This window comes from Chironomus tepperi, unplaced genomic scaffold, assembly GCF_022539635.2.
Source record: "Chironomus tepperi strain 1889 unplaced genomic scaffold, CSIRO-AGI_Ctep_v1 contig_298, whole genome shotgun sequence".
NCBI lineage: Eukaryota > Metazoa > Arthropoda > Insecta > Diptera > Chironomidae > Chironomus > Chironomus tepperi.
Genome location: NW_027226420.1, coordinates 3,593,836 through 3,601,622, shown reverse-complemented (window position 1 = coordinate 3,601,622; position 7,787 = coordinate 3,593,836). Strand labels below are relative to the sequence as shown.

General features: G+C 32.7%; 1 non-coding gene across 1 annotated transcript; it reads right to left on the bottom strand.

Moving 5' to 3' along the window:
- Positions 1 to 809: 809 nt before the first annotated feature.
- Positions 810 to 915, bottom strand: LOC139092456 (U6 spliceosomal RNA). The gene has a single exon (XR_011544599.1). It is a non-coding gene; the product is annotated as a U6 spliceosomal RNA (small nuclear RNA).
- Between the last annotated feature and the right edge of the window lie 6,872 nt (positions 916 to 7,787).

The window sequence follows — 7,787 nt, the reverse complement described above, 5'->3', positions numbered from 1 at the left end:
GAAGGTTATTAGATGGTTGGTATGGGACCGGGGTGCATTCAGGGGAAAGGGGGTCGACTCTACTTCTGCCTTGGTTCCGTAACAGCTGTTTATAACCAATTTGATGGCAGAACATCACTCAAATGAGTAGTTAAAGCAAAATGCTTACTATGAGGACTATTCAGCTTCTCAGAATTTAGACTTGACCTGAATCTAATAATTAAGAGCACTTGAATCCGATTCAACATTTCCAGGAATCAAACCAAATTCATTAACGTTGAGAACGACGCTAAAACCCAAACAACCACGTCAGATCTACAATTTCACTGCTTCCTGCACATTGCTATACCAATTATATTGTGAGGATTATTTCTTGTTTCCACTTCTATTTCCCATTCGTCAAAGTAATATTTTGCATCACATGTTGCAGGAAGTAGCATAAAAGCATGAATATGATGAATAATTCTGAGTTATTCTTTGAAATAATTCACATTATTGTTCTCTGAACTTAATGTAGCTGAATAGCATATGATTTATAATGAGATAGTAATTAACAGCATGAAATGAGAGAGAAGGAATTTTGTATGAGATGTTGATGTGAATATAATGGAAGTCAGAGTAGAAGCTATGCTGAAGAGAGCTTCCTTTTAGAGTTTCTGGATGTTTTTTTCCAATTTATATTGATTATTAAAGAATTGCAAAAGCTTTAAAGCTGCTTGAAAAAAAATAACAACCAAGATTCGAACCCATGACTTACACATCAACAATAGAAAACGTGTAGCAACCAAAAATCCGCAAAAAAATTAAACCAAAATCAAAAATTTCCGCAAAAAAATGAGGAACGCTTCACGATTTTGCGTGTCATCCTTGCGCAGGGGCCATGCTAATCTTCTCTGTATCGTTCCAATTTTAGTATATGTTCTGCCGAGGCAGAACGAAGATAATTTGGCTAAAATGCATATTTAAGTTACAAATTTTGAAAACTTCTCTTGTGAAGTATAAACATTTCATACAAAAAACTAAAAGTTGTTCTTTTTTGATAAAGGATCAAAGTTTTATTGTCAAAACTTAATTCTTTTAAGGTTAAGAAGTATTAACAACTCAAAACTTCAATCTTTTTCTGATATTTAGATAAAAGAATCACTGAAATAAATAAAAATTTTCCATTTTCATGAACAGAAACTTAATATTTTTAAAATCCATTTTAATCCTTACTCATTCAAATTGCACTCATTCAATAAACTTGATGTAAAACTTTGTTTTTTTTACTCCACAAATTATCATTCAGAAGTTTAACAATTTGTAATCCTATTCTCCGAAAATCTCTCCTTTATATTCAAATTGGGGATAAAAGAGGAAATTTTTGAAAATAAATAATAAAAATATAAAAAAAAAAACTTTTCATTTTCCATAAGAGAATAGAAAATTATATCTCATATATAATAAGATAAATCACAACAATGAACGGAGGCAAATGGAGATAGTAAGCATTATTATTTTATGATATATGATTTTAACCGCGTCATTCACATCCCTTTTTCAACTTCTTTATATTCATCTGCTGCTTTTATACTACGATTTATATTTTAAAATTAGGGGTTTTCCGCTGACTTTTCACTGGAAAATGTTGGGAATTGGTATTTTTGGCTTATAACAATGCAAAAATTTAAAACCCGATTAAAGTTTGCATTGATTTTTTTTTCTGCTGGCTCTTGTGAAGTATATAATTTCATACAAATTTCAATTCGATGTTTTTTTCTTCAATTTTCTCCTTTCCCCTCACTGTCCTTTCCCACCCTTGTCCTTTCCCCCCCTTGTCCTTTCCCCCCCTTGTCCTTTCCCCCCACTGTCCTTTCCCCCCCTTGTCCTTTCCTCCCCTGTCCTTTCCCCCCGCTGTCCTTTCCCCCCCTTGTCCTTTCTCCCCCTTGTCCTTTCCCCCCCTTGTCCTTTCCCCCCCTTGTCCTTTCCCCCCTTGTCCTTTCCCCCCTTGTTCTTTCCCCCCTTGTCCTTTCCCTCCACTGTCATTTCCCCGGTGGGGAAGCAGGGCAAATGCTATATGCTAGCGTTACGTAATTTCCAAACGTTCCTTCCATGTCCCAATATCCCAATTAACCTAATTTCAAACCAAACTTGTATACCCCTATTCCAATTACACATACTACGTATACACATATTATAAGCACAGAGTATTGAGAAATTGTAAAGATTTAATGGGACTTGAATGAGAATGGTAAATGAAAAGCATAATAGTAAGCATAGAGCTCATAAGCGAACGAAGAAAGAAGAAGAAAAATGAGGAATAATATTGAATAAATAAATTTATTTTTTTTAAAAAAAAAGAAGGAACTAGAGATGGAAAAATTATATTATTCGATGATTTATTTTCATGTTTTATTCCTCATACAGAAAAATTTGAATATTTATGTATTGTATGTTTGGGATAATAATAACAAAAGATCGTTTATCAAATGTCTTTTTATCTCTCATCTATTTAGCTTTCAGAAGCTGTCGCGTTATGTAGCTATGAACATTTATTGAGTTTAGTTTGGGGGGTTTGGAGGGGAGATTGAATGGGAATTGTTTTGGGATATTGAAGATTTGGGGCAGGTTGCTTGACCTATTCAGGATATTCCTATTTCATCTCATTCTAGGGTAATCCGGGATACTCTATTCCCTTCTATCCTTCTAGGGCTGGGGTGGAAGATTATACCCGGAATAAACTATCCTATCCTACCCTTGGTTAACCCTCCTAGAGCTGGCATAGGAGAGTATCCTCGGAATGAGATATCCCAGCCCTAGGAGGGTTACCCCTAGATAGGATGATAAAGGCTAGGAGAGTTACTCCAAGCTAAGATGGGATAGGTTAGGAGGGTTACCCTAGGATAGGATGGGATAGTTTTTGAGGGTTACCCTAGGATAGGATGGGATAGGTTAGGAGGGTTGCCCTAGGATAGGATGAGATAGGTTAGGAGGGTTACCCTAGGATAGGTTGGGATAGGTTAAAAGGGTTACCCTAAGGATAGGGTGTCCTTAATAGATTAAGAAGCCAACCCCTGAAATTATAATTTTTATTAAGAATTTAAGGATTTGAACTTTGAAAAACTGCGAAAAAAAGAATTTTAACCAAATTCAAAGTAAAATTTTGTTACAAAAGTGCCTTATAATTTTGAGTAGGATTTGAACCTACGAGAATTTCACTCGAAAATTCTATTGCTTTTCATCATTCACTCTTCAGCCTCGCATATAGTTTACCTATAATTCAACTCAACCATCCACAAAACACCATCAAATTTTGGACTTCCTTTTCACAATAAATATCCACAATAAAAGTCCATTTTAGCATGCAATTTGAAAAGTTATTCGAGTAGATTTATTGCAAATTATGTTGTCGATTGTCAATTCAATACTTCCACTCATCGACCACTGATGAATCGAAAAATATATAAAACAATAAGCATTAAAAGTATTATAGACCAAAAAATAGTCTATAAATAAATGCATTATTTCCTTTTTATAATATTTTATCGTCATAATAAATTTATTTTGTCAAATCATCTACCATAGATCTAGTTCCCTGCTCTTACTAGTTGTATATCTTGAAAATCTTGGTCGTTATGTGAATCAGCATAACCACATTTCCGACGTTTTATAGAATTTGATGATTATTTATCGCTCGATAAATAGTTATTCAAATAACATGCTTTTTTTATTCCTACTCTGTACTGTATATCGTTCATGTTGAAAAACTGCTGATGCCTTCAATGATAGCATTCACTCACTCCCGATTCGTAGTTGATTGTGAGTCAACTTTGGTATAAAAGATGGATTTTATGGTATGGCGTTTTGGGATTACTTACTTACTTACTTACTGCAACCATGTTCCTATGAGGATCTTAGGTTACAACAGAAGGCTTTCCATCTGACTCTGTTGCTGGCTCTGTCACTTAGTTTGTGGGTTCATGGTGATGTCTTGGGCTAGTTTTGGGATTATGAGCTAGGTTTAAGATTTGGGTTTGAGCTTTAGTGTTGACCATGTCTGATTATAGGTTTGTAATCTTCACAACTTGATGTAGCTTACCAAGTCAAGTCTCATTTAGTCATGACATAATCAGAATTGGCAGAATGCTAAAATTAGGAAGATTTTGTGAGTTGAAATCCTATCAATGGCCGTCATATTAGTCATTATGGAGAACCAAGCTCCGTAAGCCGTTAATTTGAACAAACTGTTCTGATATCGTCATGTTTTCACGCTCCAGAACTGAGTTCGAATCCCTCATGAGCATTGAGATTTGTATTTAATCAGAAACCATGTTCTCCAGCATTGCCTTCCATTTAAATCCATGACCTTCTCACTGGATGAAGCATAAATTTAACTCTTTTGTATAAACTCTAGGGTTCGGTCAACTGGAAGGCCTACATTTCCTGCAATTTCAGATACATAGGGTGTTCAGAGGATTTTCGCAAAAAATCGGGACTCTATGAGGCTTTGTTGGGACACAGCAGCAAGGCTGAAAAGTACAGCAGTATCCCGGCAAAAACCAGCAGATGCCCGCCCTACAGATGCAGAGACCTTGCAGTTTTCGGCTGAAGCTAACAGTTTGCCTTAGGCTGCAAGTTTGGATAAACACTAGAAAATTTCAAGTAATACCAAGTCCAAATCCGTCATTTATTACAAAATTTATTAATAGCAATCTTTAGGATATCTATGGCTGTGATCTCATTTAACCCTCTTATTCTCTCATACATTAATAGCTAAACAACCTCAAAAGACTTAACCCCTATAAAAATGCACTCCAAACACCCCTAATATCCATTTGTAGTATTTCCTTTACTTACAATCTATCCCAGTTTCTTCCTCACTAGTTTAATATATTTATCAAAAACCAAACTAGAGGGTAGAATGGGAAATAGAAATAGAAATAGAAAAAAATAGCAAAAATTGAAAGCTTCACTGAGAATTTGAATAATTTTTTCCCACTGAATGCCTGCAAATTTATATGTTTTTAGCTCCATTTCATCGGTTATCTCTCTTTTCACATCATTCGAAATGTTATTGTTTTGCAATTCAAATTTTGCACAACAGAGAATGAGATGAGAGAATTGAAATAGCTTTTTTTCTTTGTTGCTGGTACGGAAGGCAATGAGGAAAGAGATTCAAGAGGAGTGGTTTGTTGGTTTGGTGTTTCCTTTTGTCTTATTTAAATATGACCTCGAGAGAGGGAGCAGCAGCACCAAGTAAAGAATTACGAAATGTTTTAATAAGAAACAAAAAACTCATTGACTTTAAATATGCAGATGAAGTAAATTTAATGTCTGAGGAATTTCGTATGTTGATGTCACATATTTTAGCGCAATATACAGCAAGTATGCAGCAAGTATTCAGCATTACGGAAATAAGCCTTCGTTCATTTTTGTCCGTCTGTCTACTTGCTCAACTACTTGTTTAAATATTTTTTGACCGTTAATTTTCAAATATTATTCAATCGTTTATTTTCAAATTTTATTTAGCCGTTTTTTTTCAATAATTATTTAGTCGTTAACTTTCAAATATTATTTAGCCGTTAATTTTCAAATATTATTCGGCTGTTAAATTCAAATATTATTTAGCCGTTAATTTTCAAATATCATCTGGCTGTTAAATTCAAATATTATTTAGTCGTTAATTTTCAAATATTATTTAGTCGTTAATTTTCAAAAATTATTTAGTCGTTAATTTTTAAAAATAATTTAGTCGTTACTTTTCAAATTTTATTTAAACGTTAGTTTAGTCGTTAATTTTCAAATTTTATTTAACCGTTAGTTTTCAAATTTTATTTAACCGTTAAATTTCAAATATTATTTATCCGTTAATTCGCCAATTCTAAGAAAAATGCGCCGAATACCTCAAACCTTAATCACCCGACTAGAGATGTCAATACAAATACCCAAATACCCAAATATTTGGGTTATTTTGCACTATTTGGGGTACCCCAAATATTTGGGTGTAAACCCAAATTTATTTGGGTCTGCTTAAAATCTTCATTTTTAGGAAATTTTTCATAAAATTTCTGATTTTCATAGAAATTTTTAGTGTCAATTTTTTGACAATTTGAATTTAATCTCACATTTATGTTGAATATAAGTTATATTCTGGTTATATAATTGAACTTAGAAATAAGTATAGTGAAGTTGCATAAATTTAGAATTATCATTACCAAAATCCTAACCAAAAATAATAATTAAAACTTCATTTAAATCAATATTAAATCTTTAAAGAAAAAAAATTATTCAAGAATCTGGTGTCATTGGGTTTAGGAAAAAAATATTTACCAGATTGACTTTTTTAGTTCGTTATTTTAATTAAGCTAAGCGGTAAACGACTTACGCAATGTAGTAAAAAATGCTCAGCAGTTATTTGAGACAACTTTTAAAAGAATTATTTTGCAAAATGGTCCTTAGGCCTACTTTTAAGACCAAATTTTTTTTAAAAATATTTGTACAAATATTTGGGGTTTAATATTTGGGTATTTGGGTATTTGTACAAATATTAAAAACCCAAATAATTGACATCTCTACACCCGACCCAGCTCAACTCATTTTATCCCGAGTATTTAAATGTAATAAAGTCACAGACTTTAAGAAATATAAAAAAACAAAAAAACAATACAAAAAATTCAATTTAATTTCATCGATTATGGGAGTTTTAAATGGGATTTTAATGGCTTTATTTATTGTTGTATTTTACAACTCGAAGCAGATTTTATTGCTTATCCATGCGATATCGAGCCATTGGAGGCTGATGATGTCAAGTGACTCCCTTTAGGCACACAAACAAATAAGAGGATTGAAACAACAACAACATCAAAGTCGCTGTAAAGTGATGACTCAAGCGTCTTTTGCCTGGTTATTTATTTCTTGGAAAGACAATGGCGAGGAATAACAAATTTTTGTGAAGGTTCTTGTTAGATTGATGATTATTTTGCTGATGAACTTTTGGGATATGGATATACTTTACGATTGTTTTTACAGGAAAATTTGTTAGTTTATTTTCAGAATTTTTTGAATTATTTTTCACATAATTCGTTCTTGTTACTGTTTCTAGGGATGCTAGCTATGGATTAAGACATCTTTTAGTCAGTATTATGGAATGTAGTAGAAGGCTGATCAGCTATTTCAGTTGGTCCTAACCATATCCACAAATCTTTACCCCACCCCCCTTTCCTTCTTCAGAGCGTTACGTTATAAGTGATGGGATTTGATATTGTAGATTAGTAGAGGCTTAATAAGAGCTCAGCTCATGCCTTTCCAGAAAATTGTCTCACTTTACCCATCCTTGCTAAGCTTCTGTGGGTTGATAATAGGGTTTCTGAAAGCGGTTTTTCGAAAACCGCAAAACCGCACTTTTTGACTCAAAATGCGGTTTTTTAAAAACCGCGGTTTTGACAGAAAAAACCGCAGTTTTAGAACTTTGTATGGAAAAATTTACTTAAATCAACAAAAAGTAAATTTTGAAGATAATTTTTCAAAAATAAGTTTTAATTTAATATTATATTGAAAATCTGGACTAAAATTATGCAAACTGGTAAAAATAACTTGAATTTCAAAAGTTTGTACAAGAAATAATTTTTTAAACTATTTTATCAACCAATTTAGAACTGAATCTTAATAAAATAGAGAAAAATAGCAAGTTTTAAATCTTTTATGCATAAAATTCAACTTTTCAATTTTTTTTAAAAATTTCATACATTTGTATGAAAATTTAAAACCGCAAAAAACCGCAAAACCGCGGTTTTTACAATTTTGGAAAACCGCAAAACCGCGGTTTTGAA